Consider the following 14,952-nt stretch of genomic DNA (forward strand, 5'->3'; position numbering starts at 1 on the left):
GGGCCATAGTTTAAGGACACCTGCTCTAGAGCAGTGATTTTGAAGTGTGCCATGGCACACTGGGGTGCCGTAAGAGGATCTTAGGTGGGCTGCAAAAATTTTTAAAAATCATTAATAAAATTATTTTCTGAAGGAGTTCACAGCATAGTAAGATATTCTTTTTGCTCTTTTTTGTATCAATATAATTTAAGTGTATTATGGAAGTTTAACTATAGATTCAAGTGTGCCATGAGATTAAACAACGTTGAAAACGCTGGTCTTGAGTCTCTGTCTTGTCCCTGAACCAGAACTAAGGTTGTAGTGACACTAGAATAATTTTAAATGTTGAACAATGTAGTATTTTACTTCATCAGTCCACTTTTTACATTAGTTTTGTTTTTGTTGCTTTTGTATTTTTCCAGCTAAATGGTGATTTTTCTTTTTAATAAGGATCAGAAATCAGAGTGATGGTGAAAATTGGGGTGTTCTAACAGAGAAAAGCCTCCTTTTTGTAATTTGCAAAATGTTTCACCTGGGTTTCTCTGGGAAAATGCAAACATTTGGTTTCCGTAATTTTTGAGATCAGAGTGTCCAGTCATGTCATAGTTTTGAATATAGAACTGTCATTGCTTAATGAAAATCTTAAAGTATCTCCAGAGCATTATTTTTTTTTTTGTGGTACCATACTGAAAATTGTGGCTTGCTCATGCAAGCAGGACTAAAATTGCATGTTGTAGAAAATATTGGTAACTTCCATGCAGCCTTCGGAATACCAGGAAAGGAGCTGGGTTTTCTGTTAAGTGCTCTTGTACTGTCCAACCTATACCCCCTTCATGGTCATTGTATTCAAACTTTGATGACAGGCATGCTCTTAAAATGACTAGCTTGGTTTTGAGAACACCAGCTTAAGGAAAAAGCAAAAATTACTTTGAAATCGAAAGTAATTTTTTTCCATTAAAATAAGCAGCACTTTAATCCTTAAAGTGTGTAGTAGAATCTGGGAATTCCTTGTGATTTCCAGTTGATTTCATTCTCCTGCCAACCAAAGGCTAGTTTTGTCCCTGACGTTGAAAATGTAATGGTATACATTCCAAGGCTAAAAGGCCATGGTGAAGATTTGAATTATTCTCCATCAGCAAAAGATCTTGAATCAACAAACCTCCTGTTAACAGCTTCTCCTGTGAGTGGCGCTTAGGCAGAGTCAGGTCACAGAGGTCTTGCTGTCCCTATGGGCCACAGACCCCAGCTACCAGGTTTGGGCTGAAATTTGGACTTGACAGACTTGATGTGGGTACAGCCTTTTGGTTTCCTTTGTCCCACCAAAAACTAAATTGGAGGCTCGGCTCCTGTAACTCAGGGGCTAGGGCACCAGCTACGTACACCAGGGCTCAGTGGATTCAAACCTGGCCCAAGCCTGCCAAACAACAATGACAACTATAAGAGCAACAACAACGACAAATAGCCAGGCATGTGGCAGGTGCCTGTAGTCCCAGCTACTTAGGAAGCTGAGGCAAGGGAATCACTTAAGCCCAAGAATTTGAGGTTGCTGTGAGCTGTGACAGCACTCTACCCAGGGCAACATAGTGAAACTCTGTCTCAAAAAGAAAAAAAAAAGGCTAAATGGAAAAATAGCTCTGTATCCTTGAGGGTTTTCTCTTAGGCAGGATGGAGAAGCTGGTGGGGAAATGCCACAGAGCTGCCAAAGGCACACGGTGGTCATTTGCTCCTAAGACGGAGCCTCTGTGCTGATTTGCAGAGTTGCTCATGCACCAGTGGTCAGCCTCTGCCCTTTCTTCAGTGGCTTTAGTGACCAGCATTTGAGCATGTTTAGTGAATATCTTGCATCTTTATCACCACTTATCTCATGGAGCTCCTGAGCTCCAAGCCAAGGGCCATGTCACCCTAGAACAACCAAACTTGCCCACGACAGCTGCTGCCATTCCCACCCTAGATGCCCAAGGTCAGAGCAGCTGAGAGCCCACTACTCTATAGAACTGAGTCCTAACAGCCAAGATCCTTAGAATTCATGCAGGAATTGGCCCCCTCCTGCTGGTTGTCTTTATAAAAGAAAGGACAGCATGGGACAGGTGGTGGAGACACAGCTGGGGAGAATGTCTTTGAAGGCACCGAGGAGTCAGGGATGGGGAGGTGGAAGGATGAAGGGAACACAGTTCTACTTCTCCAGGGTCATATTCAGATTCTTCAGACTCATCATAGAGTCCTTTTTCTTCTGACTTATAACTAAGTTAGGAGACCTCAACTGTGAGCCCATGGATTGAATGAAACCAGCAGGTGTGGTGTTTGGTTGTTTTTCAATTTATTTGGAACTTTCCAGTGTTCAAAAACATTAGAATTTATTTCCAACATATAAGACTCAGGTAATTTCAAGTAAAAGTGTGTAAGTTCAATTTCCAGTGACTATCTAGAAGCTATGACCACCCTAGGCTGCCACGTGGCTGCAGTCTCCTGAAGCTGAACTGTGCTCTCCACCAGAACTGTCTGATGAAGAAAATACTGCATCTCTGTCCTGTCCAGTATGGGAGCCCCTGACCGCACAGCATCTTAAACATTTAGTGTGTGGCTCATGAAGCTGAGAGATCGAATTTTTTTCTTTTTTTTTTTTTTTCCAGTTTTTGGCTGGGGCTGGGTTTGAATCCCCCACCTCTGGCACATGGGGCTAGTGCCCTACTCCTTTGAGCCACAGGTGCTGCCCAGAAATCAAATGTTTAAATCTTTATTTAATTTTAATTCCAATTTAAATCACCACATTTAGCCAATGACTACTACGTTGGACAGGTCAGGTTTTAAAAGTTAGTGTTGGTGGATGCCCCATTAGGACAGGGCGTGTCTTCTGCAGATCACCGTAGCTGCCACCAAGCCTGCTTCCATGCTGCTACTATCTGCTCCAAACTACTCGGGCCATTTCACGTCACTGTTTAAACAGTGTATTGTCTGAAAGTAAATCTTTGAAATATCTGCCACTCCCCTCAACTTCCCACTCTTTCCTTTCTCTTTCTTAATTTAAACATCTGAGTCTTGTGCCCACAAAAGACTAATTTCCATTGGAACCCACGAGTGTGATCATTAAAATCATCACCCACCAGAGCAAAATGCCCTGTGCATGAATTAGTTTCCTGATGCTCATGACTTACTTTCCTCAGCCTTGCAAATGACTTCTCTAAAGTCAACTGGCTAGAAAAATCACCCCGGTCACTGACTGTACATAAGCTGGAGATGAGGCAGTCAGTTGCAGAAGCAAGCCCATTAACCCCACGGAAGCTGAGCCAGGTATCTGCATAAGGAGAGAAAGAAAAAGAGCCGACTGTGCATAACCACTTCACGTGCTGTGCAGTGGGGGCTGGTTGTGACTTTCAGAGTTTGGCCAGATGTCCTGCCTTTGTGCAGAGCTGGGCAGATCTGGGCATCCATGACCACTTCTACTGCCGTCTGGAAAATTATTCCCAATCCAGAAATGCCAATTTAGAGCCAATACCAACTCAATTGGAAGTGGAAGCGAAATCGTAGGCTGGAAAAGGCCCTGGAGGTCAACTGGTTCTACCACTTCATTTTAAAAGAAAGAAACTCCCCTACAAAGGTTAAATGACTTGCCCACAGCCATAAGAAAAAAAAAAAAATTCATGGAGGAACTTAAGCCAGAAAACAGGTCCTTTGGCTCTTTATCCAGTGCTTGTTATTGCTGTCTGCGTTTCCCTATATTAGACAAGAAACGAAATTAGTGAAGCCAGCCTTTATGTCCTATTGATGTCATCATCCCCTAATCGCCAGCATTTTGCCAGAGGGAACATTTTGCCTTCTTCATGGGAACAACACCCCCTTGGCCTTTGGTCACTGCTTAGGGGAGTGCCCTCCCTAGTCCCCCAGCAAGTTGCTGTCCAATCAGAGGGCGATCTGTGACAATATCAAATTCCACATCATTGATCCCCAGCTACCAGAGGTGACCAGAAACCCAGAGAGTAAACACTGGAGTTCCCTGTCCATTCGTGCTGGCCCCCAAAACCCAAGGTATACATTGCACCCAGCTCCCTGAGAGAATCCCTTCCTTGCCAGTATCAAAGGGTAACAAGCCAGAAACAGAACCTCACACCCACTGTGCAGATTTTTCTGCTAACAGCTCTGCAGTGGCTGAGTTCTGAACTGTGCGTGGGAAATGACTTATATGTTTCGCCTCAAAACTGATGAGTAGCATGTAAAGCCAGGCAAGAGCACACCTGCCTGACAGAACAGTCTTTCCCTTACAGACAGAAACTTCTTCAGGGCCCTTTGTCCCCAGGTAATGATGGTAGCAGTGAAAAAACACTGAATCATTTTAAGTCATTCAAACACAGTTCATTTGTACAGCAGATTCCCATAATGTATCCCAGCTCATGGCTGCTCTGCAGGGGACCAAATAGAGAAGGAAGGCTGTAGCCACATTTCAACACAGTGCCATCAAAATATTGAATTTTCTTAATACTATAGAGTCTCCATAGTTGACCACCTCCTGGCATTGACCACCTCCTTAAATTGATCGAATTTTCATAGGCCGGACATGCACCACATGTACATATCAGTACAGTAAGCCTAGATTTTTACGTTGACCACCTCCCTATGTTGACCCGTTTGTTACAGTGCCTTGGGTGGTCAACTTACCGAGGTTCCACTGTATATATTTTTCTGATTCTAATTGCTGAATTAATTTGTTTGGTTCGGAGACCAAAAATTTGGCACCTGTAAGCCAAATCCAGCCCCTGGGTATTTCACTTGTGGGTTTTCTTCCTTAATTGGTGAGGTTAGGTTGCCAATATTTAAAAAAACAGGAGACTTCATAGGAAAATTCTAGATGTCTCTAGCATAGCACAGTCCCTCAAAACAAGAAGTGAAGATCCCGTTTAGTAAGGCTGTGTTACTTCAGTCCCCATGCAGGCCACTCCCTTGTATGTATGACAAGCCTCACTACCTAGGCAGTTGAATTTGTCCTGGATCAGCCTGAAAGGCTGTTCACAGTGGAAATTTATTTGTTTCAAAAGATGCCCAAAACATAGTTCTTCATATTTTGAAACTCACCCACCCATTCAGTAAATATTGATTCTTCCTCCATGCCAAACACTAGGCCAGACTCTGGCTACTCAGCAGGGCACAAAACAGCCTTGCTGTCTGTCCTCACTTAGTATACACGTTAGTGGGCATTTAAAATTTTCTTTCTTTCTCTTACTGAGCTAGGTGCCCATGTAGCTGAGGTGGAAACTGTATCTTCTATTCACACCTGCAAACACCACTGTCCGCTTATGTAAATGGGAGGTCACTCTTTCAACTTGGGCCCATGTGGACATCTTGGCATGGTGGCAGTCAACTGGCTTCTAAATAACATAGTAGACAAGGTCCCAAGGGTCCTATAGGCTATAGGTGCAATAGAATTGGGAAACCAAGGCCATATCATTTGTGTGGTCATTTTAGATCCAGTTTATAATTAACTCCATCATTGGAAGGCAGTCGGACAATTCTGAATCACCACTAGGCAATATCTGTAGTCATTTCAATGAATGAGTAAGGGGTTTTTAGAATCAAGGGACCCAAAACACTAGAGCTTCGTGAATACTTATGCCACTGTGCCTCTGACTGAGCAGTGGCAGGATTTGAGGATTCATCTTTCTCTTTTGATCTTCCACTTTTTAATATTTTGGGGGGGAGAGGTTTTCTTTTCTTTCAACACCAAGGCTCTGCTGAGTGGAGGGAGATGAATTTCTGCCTGTCATCGTATGAATATATAATGAAAGAAGAACCAAAGACAAGCCCTTTTGTTAAGGAATCCATATCATCAAAGGCCCAAATTGGCAGCTGATTGTTTTTATTTATTTCTGTAGGTTTTACATGACACCTGGAGACCATTTAAAATGTTACTTGGCGGCGAGAGCTGTGTGTTTAAAAATAACGCTCACCCGGTGCCAAATCACTTTAGAGTCGGGTACAAATATTGAGACAAAAACCCCAGCTGTTATTGCTTTGGCTGCTAACTTGAGGTGTCAAATGAGAGCTCAACTGCTATACGTCAGTGAATAAGGCCCCTTGTGAGATCATTATGTTTTCTAACAGTTGAGAGTAATGGACTAATCAGTGCAGCATCAGTTGTTTTCATTATATGCCCACACAATGGTTATGAGCTTTAATTTAAACGGTCCACAGGGAGACCAAAGAGCTCAGTAATCTGCAGCACCCAGGATAGTCCTAGAGTGTGAGCGTGTGAAGGAGGTGGCTTCCCACCTGGCCTCTCCTCTCCCTCTTTCCTATACCTCTCTAATTCCTCCAGCCTCAGGTGCCCTCAGAGACCCATTGCCCCCTGCACATGGGCAAAAGATGAGCTTTTCTTAATGAGCAGAGCTGTACTCTTCTTAATACCCAGTTTTTCTTGGTATTCCTAAGTATTCTAATCAACCCATCCCACATAAGGGCCACTGGGCTGTTTGCAACACTCAGATGTGTCAGCCAAACCTTGACCTCATAAGGCTGTGATGCCTAGTTATCCTCTCTTCCCCATTGCCCTGACTCTCTGTGCTGAGCTCTGCCTGCTCCTCTGATGGGAGGAGTGTTGTGTGGGGCTGTGGCCTTGTAGCAGCCCCCACAGTGAGGCAAGCACTGCAGTCCCCACACATCAAAGGCAGTAACGAGTGGGTCCATCACACACTGACAAGATTCTCCTTATTCTCTCCTTATTCTCTCATTCTCTCTATGTTGAGAAGAAATAGAAATTGGACAGCTGTCTAAAAATAATCCTGCAAGGGGAAGTTTTGCATAATGGTTAAAAAATATAGGTCCTGATGTCACACCTCCAGGCTTTGAACGTTGGGTCCACCTGTCCCTAAGCTGTGTGATCTAGGCAGAAATGGTTGAACTTTCTGGGCTTCCAAATGGAAATGATGCTAGCTAATTTCTCAGGGAGAATTAAGTGAAATAATGTATGAAAAGCACTCAGCCTGGTCCTGGCATATAGCAAACAATGAACAGTATCAGCATTATCACTGCTGTTACAATGGGCATCATGCACATCTTTATGGGAAGATCTTGGCAGAACCACTTCAAAGCAATATCCTTTCCTCATCTCTCTCATTAGAGGAAAGGAGAGAGTTCCTGGGAGAACCTATAACATTCTCTTGAGGTTTTCTCAAAGGATGCATCATTGTATCCTCTTCCTTCCTGACTTCTGGAGTTGTCTAGCACCCCTAGGCAAATCAGAGCAGTGCACAGCTGGGAGGGAAAGGCAAGTTCAAGCATGATAGGAGGGAGACAGTGTAGGGAGTTTCATCTAACAGTAGCAGGGTGCTGAGGAAGAGGTGTGAGGATAGCCTGGGCCCTGAGCTGGGGAACAGGCTTGGAGCTGCTTCTCTCAGCTTTCGAGGCCTCCTGGGCAATTCAATGTGGGTTCTCCCAGGGCCAAGTCCATAAAGAGAAGCCATCTACACATATTTTAATAAAGCTGAGATGGCCAATAGCATTCACATTCCCAAAGCTTCAGCATTTGAAGGCCTGGTCAGCCTCTGTAGGCCCCAGGTGTCACCCAGCAAGACCAAGAAGAGCCAGTGTGGCTTTGCCATGTGAGCCAGAGAGGAGGACAGCCTCCTAAAGGACAGACCCAAAGACCTGGAGGGTCCTCGGTTTCATTCCTCACCGCCTTGCCTGCCTGAGCTAAGCAAGAAGGATCAGCAGCCATGAGCTCTGACCTCTCTCCTTTTACCCACATGCTACCAGAACCCCTCTATGCCCATCATCCCCCCACTGATTGTGTAGATAGCTGTGGGTCCAGCCACACTATTTACACTCAGCTGCTCTTCCAGAAAGGAGTCTGCCTACTTCAATTGTGTCCATCTCTGTGAATTCAGGACAGGTACTGCTGGAGATTTCCCTCCTTCCAGGCTTGGCATGCTGGCCATTGGACACCCATGTTTATAAGTACAAGTCAGGGTATCTCTGCACCCACTTAAAATTGACATCTTGTTGAGATGGTAGCTGTTGACTCACCAAGAGTCCCTTCTCTAGGACCATTAAAGGGAGAAACACCTTGCTTACCTAGCCTTAGGGAGAAGCCAGCTTGCCTTGTGAGAGGGCAGGAATAGGCCAGTCTGCCAAGAGGATCTATCTGACCCAAGAAGCCTGGGTCCCCATTTGGGTAAAGGTTAAGAGGAGGCATTGCAAGAGTATGCCAGGAAGGTTGACATGCTGGGAAGCTGCAATGGCACTTACTGCAGATGCCTGATTTTGCAATTACGTGATACATGCTCACAGATAATATTGTTGCATTAAAGCCAATTACATGGTGTTATGGACACACAACATGCAGATTACACCCAGAGCCAGGAAAGCACAGAGTGATAAAGCGATGGCCTAATCGGAGGAGACAGAGGGAAATGTCAGCCTTATTAAGGTTGCCAGGGTGGCTTGGCTGCAGCTGGACTTAGCTCCTCTGAATCAAAGATGGCTATCTTGAGTGATGCAAGGGAGAGCCACGTGTTAACACTCTGCAGGAACAGCAGAGGGCTGGGGCCAGAAGCCAAGCTGGGCGAGTTGTGTATTGAGGACTGTCTGCTACTTCAGCATGTGAGCCTCTTCCGAAATGCAAAAGCACCCTGCCTTCCCCCAAAGGACCTTTCTGTATCCCAGTTGTGGCAAGAGAGCATCCTATGTACAACCCTCTACACTTGGGTAAAGGCTCTAAGCTTTTTCCCTAGTTCAGTGGTTCTCAAACATGAGCTTGCATGAGACTCCTCTGGAGGGATCATTAAACACACAAGGCTGGGACCCACCCCAGGGTTTCTGATTCAGTAGATCAGGGGGCGGGGGGGGGGGGAGATGGAGCAGGGGAGGTGGATCAGGGGCGGCTGAGAATATGCACCACCCAGGTGCATAACAAGTTCCCAGGTGCTGCTGCTGCTCTGGGGACCACACTTTGAGAACCACTGCCCAAGTTTCTTGACACCCGACCCAGGTGGGTTCCCCTGCCCTATCTCTTGAGCAGGGCCATCTCCTGGCCCTGGTTCCAAAACCAGGGGTTCTGGTTCCATCCCAGCATTGCAGGTTCCAAAAGCATTGGGACCAGTCTTACAAGGTGAGAGTTAGACTCCCCACTTAGAATCCCAGTTCTATTAACTGCCCTAGGAGGTTCCTAAAAATGTTTTTTGGTTTTGGTTTTAGGTTTTGAAAGCCTCTAACCCCGTGGTTCTCAACCTGTGGGTCGTGACTCCTTTGTAACAATGAAAATACATCCTGCATTTACATTACAATTCATAACAGTAGCAAAATTACAGTTATGAAGTAGCAACAAAAATAATTTTATGGCTGGGGGTCACTGCAACAGGAGAGACTGTATTAAAGGGTCGCAGCATTAGGAGGCATTAGGAGGCTTGAGAACCACTGCTCTAACCTAATCTCTGCTTACTAAGCAGTTATGTGACATGCCCAGTGTGTCACACTTAATCACTGGCAAACGCAGGACCAGCATGGTCCAGTTCTGGAGCAGCCAAGGGCCAACAAAGATTTTTTTATAAAAAGCCAGATAGTAAATATTTTAAGCTTTGCAGGCCATATGGTCTCTGCTGCAACTACTCAGCCATTGTAATCCGAAAGCAGCCATGGACAATGGAGAAATGAGCGAGTAAAACCCTTTCTTATGAGAACAGGCTGCGTTAGTTGGGAGGTGGCCTGTGGGCCATTGTTTGCCAACCCCTGGCGCTGACCATTATGTGAATCCTCATATATTAGTCATTGCTGGGGAGGCTTGTCTTGCCTCAGGACCCTGGTAATTAGCTGAGAAAGAGGAGGAGGCATAAACTCTTTCAGGGTACCAAGGTTCTATTTGGACACTATGGAAACAATAATTTCACTTGTCCCTAGCAGCCTAGAAAAAAAAGTTTAATGCCCATTTCAAGTGCTCACAATTGAGAGAGGATGGGATCCATAGGTAGGAGCTGCATGGACCAAATGGATCACTTTAATATGGAAAATGATTTCTGCCCGATTTTCATTAGGCATTTACACTCCAATAATGGAAAAGGTAAAAAACAGCTGGACACTATACAGGTCAAACTGAGACTTGGTGTAAATACTTGGCAGTATTTAGAGCAGTGGTTCTCAACCTTCCTGATGCCACGACCCTTTAATACAGTTCTTCATGTTGTGCTGACCCCCAACCATAAAATTATTTTTGTTGCTACTTCATAAATATAATTTTGCTACTGTTATGAATTGCAATGTAATATCTGATATGCAGGATGTATTTAGGTGACCCCTGTGAAAGGGTCGTTCAACCTCCAAAGGGGTCATGACCGGCAGGCTGAGAACTGCTGATTTACAATGAGGCAAGGATTTTATAAGAGAAATGGAAGGTAGGTAGACTGTCTTTTGAACAGCATGGAAATGGAGGGGCTTTATTCCTGAAATGCCCATTTTGTAGCTTGTGCTAGTATGAAAAGGAGGAGGCCAGGACAGCCATGAAATGTACAGAGTTAACTTGACCCTGAACTTGAGCTTGAGACTTGATGGAAAGTGCTCATTAAAAGTGTTTACTTAGATAAAAATCTCTAACTACTACCTGGGTGATTTAGGGGGAAAGCACATTTTCTCAAAGCATCTCCAAAGGAGCAGAGCAGCAAGGTGGAAGCCACATTCTAGGATAACAGAAGGTGGAAGTAAAGAAGATGAGACTGACAAGGTCACTGTAGCTTAGCATGGGCCCGAAACCCAGAGGGGGGAATGGGAGGGGCACTGCTGTCAGACCTAATCTTATATTTTGGTGTCAGTTACTTTTCAATGAGGTGGCCAGGTGTGGTGGCTCACGCCTGTAATCCTAGCCCTCTGGGAGGCCGAGGCAGGTGGATTGCATGAGTTCTGGAGTTTGAGACTGGCCTGAGCAAAAGCAAGACCCCATCTCTATTAAAAATAGAAAAAATAGCCAGGTATTATGGTGGGCACCTATAGTCCTAGCTACTCGGGAGGCTGAGGCAAGAGGATCACTTGAGCCCAGGAGTTTGAGGTTTCTGTGAGCAATGACACCATGGCACTCTACCAGGGTGACAGAGTGAGACTCTGTCTCAAAAAAAATAAAAATTCAATGAGGTGTACAGCAGAGGAGGCAGGAAGACTTACATGCAGCTGTTCTAGTTTTGGGTACTAGGATAGAGGCGACAGAGACTATCCACAGTTTAGTGACAAATTAGACCTAAAAGGAGACAGTGGAAAAATTGGGGGTAGGAGGAGGGGGGCGGGGTAGGAAAGAAAGAACAGCAAGTCCTGAATCCACCAGGAGCTCCTGTCGTTCCCTCGGTAGTTCTCATAACTTTTCTCAGCCCCAAATTGCTCATCTGTAAAATGGGGACAGTTATTGCAACCTCCGAGTGCTACAGGTTATCAGATGAGATAAATATGAAGCAGGGTTGTCGACTGTAAAGGGCTAAACACACACAAGCTGTGATGACGATAACTAAGGATCACTGAATGTTGACTGTGACCAGCCAGTGTGCTGAGTGCTTAATGTGCCTTATTCCAAAGGCAGGCTATTGGCTGATAATAGTCCCCCAAAGATGTCTTCATGCTCACCCCAGAAATCTATAACAGCTATCTCATAGAGCAAAATCAACTTTGTAAATGCGACTAAATTAAGGGGGAGGTTATCCTGGTTTGTTTAGGTGCTCCAAATGTAATCACGGGGTCATTGTAAGAGGAAGGCAGGAAGCCGTGGGGTAGTAAATGTAACAAGCAAAGCAAGAGGTTAGAGTGACACAAGGAAGGGCCCACAAGCCAAGGGACATGGGTGGCTCTACAAGCTGCAAAAGACAAGGGAACAAATTTTTCCCCTGAAGCCCCTGAAAGGAACATGACCCTGTGAACCTATTTTAGACTTCTGACCTCCAAATGTGTGTTGCTTTAAGCCACTAAATTCATGGTCATCTGTTACAGCCACAATAGGAAACTAGTACAGGCCTCATCCCTAGAGGAGATGGATTTGCTTGGATTCAAATCTTGGCCCCACCACTTGCTTCATTCATGAAATGGAGATGGTAAGGAAATCCCTGCTTCCTGGGGTAACTGGAGGAATTACGTGAGAGGGTACGACATAGCACCCTTAGCCCAGAGCCTGTCTGGCATGCAATCAGCTGTCAGTCAGTGCTGGCAATTACTGGCAACATCTCATTTAATCAACACTAAAGCTCTATGACACCCGTGCTGTTATGTGGGTCACTATGAAAGTTTTGAAATACATAAGAAAACAAGAAATGTAAAATCCTCGCAGAGAGAAACAAATGAAGCCCTCCCAGCAACACCAATAAACTGAGAAGGTGAAGCTTGGATGGACAAATCAGAAAGGATGCAGAGGACTGGGTTTCTTGTTAGTGAGATAATAGGCCCTAACACCGTCTGTCTCAAAATTTTCATAAGGACCTCCATATCATCTCCATGTTGTAAAAGAAGGAAGTTAATGAGAGTAAGAAACTCACCCGTCATGGCAGAGGCTGTAAGTGGCAGAGCCAGACTCTAAACCAGGTCTCTGCTTCATGGCCCACGCTCACCACTCTGCTCTGCCACCTTGGGGTTAGAACAATAATTTCTCCATGGAGCGCCAGTTGCTTAGGCCAGGCCACAAGAACCAGAGAGAGCCCGGTGCTCCATGCATGAGCAAAAGCTGCCAAGACTAGAAATCAAATAAATCTGTGTTTATTAGAGAAACCGAAACTGTAGCTGCCCTAGAGATCAGCATCCAGAGGGTTGCCAACCCTTCTGACATCCCTGGACCGGTCAGCCCCAAGCAGCAAATCATGAAGGTCTGAGTACTGTGTTTAGTCATTTGGGCTCTGGAATAATTGCTATTATCATAAATGTTTTATAGCTCTCATTACAACTCACATTTAAATATCAGTGTAGTAATACATTAATAAGTCATTGCTGCCGGACCGCTGCCGGATGCAGTTACGGTTAAAGCCCTGCGTATCACTGTACTGTGCATTCAGCTAAATTAGAGCTGGACCGTGACCTCCACCTGGAGTTGAGTGGCTGGGCGTGGTCGGAAAGAAGGCTCTGCTCTGCAAAGGCTTCTTGCTCATCCCTTTAAGAGATAAGGAGAATGCTCAGATTTTTTGTCTGGAGGTCAGTCAACACCCCAACTTGGTATCCCCCAAGTCGGGCACCCAGAACTCTGAGATGGGTAGGAGGGGAAAGGAATGCTTTACTTTTGCCCTGGAAGCATTTCTACTCCAGTGAAGAAGGTAGGGGTGCACAGACCCCACCCTAGGAAGCTCTCTGACAGGGCGCACAGCCTATTCCGATAGGAGTGACAAAGTCTTCAATGTCGTCTGATGAGGTATTTTGAAAGCTTTCTGGATGGACAGGGACAGGATGATACAACCCCCACCCCCGCCTCCACACACAGAAAAGATAAGCCACGTGAAACAAAAACAGCTAAGTAGATTCAACTTGATAAAATACCACATATCGACTTTGGTGAGTTAGTGCAGGCAGAGGCAGGCAGTGTGTATGTGATCTGTTCATTCGTCTCTATCACGCTGTATGCCTAACAGAGTGCCACACCCGTGGCAGGTGCACAATTAACATGGGAGGGAAGGAGAAAAACAGAATTAGGCCCAGTGCCTTTGTGTAAACACACTTCCTCCTGGCTACACAAATGATGAGTAAGCCCAGGGTGGGGGTGGGGAGGTTGAGGAATACTCTGGGGTGAGGGACTTCTGTCTCCATGGAGATTGGAGGCAGAAGGAATAGAAAAGGCCAGGACAGCAGTAGATTCACTCCACCAGTGTCACCGGAATGGAGCTTCTATTGACTGAGCACACGCTACTAAGCCTTTTACCCTCATGTGAGGTAGGTGCTGTGACCTGCTTCCTTCCACACGTACAGAACCTGTGGACGAGAGGTGTTGATAACTTGCCCAAGGCCACACAACTAGAGAATAGTAAGGCTTGATTCAAACCACACATGGACCAGGTTATGGGGCTGTAGAAATACACAAGATAGAAAACATGCCCGCCTTTGCATCGCTTATGCAGAGGACACCTGACAGGGAAGAGATACTGTCTTTACCACGAGCCCAGGACAGCAGAAGTCTGCTTGACTAAGGAAGGTTTCCAAAGAAAGGATCATTTCAGGGCCAGTGGAAGGCTAAGAGAAGACCGGAGGAATTGGGTTATTGAGATGTGGATGTCTGATGTGATCCTGGGAGAAGCAGAGAGAGATGAGCACTGGAACAAGCGGCCACTGGGAAGGGCTGTATTGGGCTCCCGCTCAGTGGGTCAGGTAGGGGGGTCAGAGAGCTGAGCACTAAGACCAGCTTCCCATATGATATTGTCTCTCGTGTGGGTCATTGATAAACTAACTGACCTGAAAAGACCCCCTGCTGCAGGATGTTTCCACCTGTGCAGATGGCTTCCTGGGCTGCTATGCTTCTCCTGGCCTTCCCTAGTAGGTCCCTGTGGAAGGGTCAGCCCAGGCTGGACTTGCTCGTGGCCTGATTTTATTCTTCAGCCTCCTTATTTCATTCTGGCTCATTTCTGGAGCTCACACATTTCTCCTCACTTCTCCCTGTTTGAAAGTATCCATCAGTGCTCACGTGGCACCATAGGCTTTCCATCACAGGCCTGGAGATGCACGAGAGAGGAGATGTAGAGACCCTGTCCTCACAGAGCTCACGGACTCCCAGGAGATAAGATGTGCTGGGAGACGTGGAAGATGCCTAGAGAACACAGACTAACCCATCCACGTGGCATCACGTGTGAGGTGATACACGCGGTGGACAGGACGGGGAGATTGTGGCGACAGAGTGCATAGAAGCTGTGGGCCTTGGCGAAGTGAGTTACCCTCTCTGTCGCTCACCCTCCTCATGCATAATACAAGGGCACCACCTTTGTAGATTTGCGTGTCTTTAAGCAAAATGACTGTTTCCATCTCCACAATGAGGGCAGTAATCCGTGATTGGCATCCTAG

The 14,952-nt window shown here is 45.8% G+C and overlaps 1 protein-coding gene across 2 annotated transcripts in view; it reads left to right on the forward strand.

The window, feature by feature from the left end:
• The window catches only part of SLIT3 (slit guidance ligand 3), a 620,424-nt gene that overhangs the window by 452,794 nt on the left and 152,678 nt on the right, over positions 1–14,952 (forward strand). The gene's annotated exons all lie outside the window — the stretch shown is intronic.

Source organism: Otolemur garnettii, unplaced genomic scaffold, assembly GCF_000181295.1.
Source record: "Otolemur garnettii isolate 467f Iridium unplaced genomic scaffold, OtoGar3 scaffold00003, whole genome shotgun sequence".
Classification (NCBI taxonomy): Eukaryota; Metazoa; Chordata; class Mammalia; order Primates; family Galagidae; genus Otolemur; species Otolemur garnettii.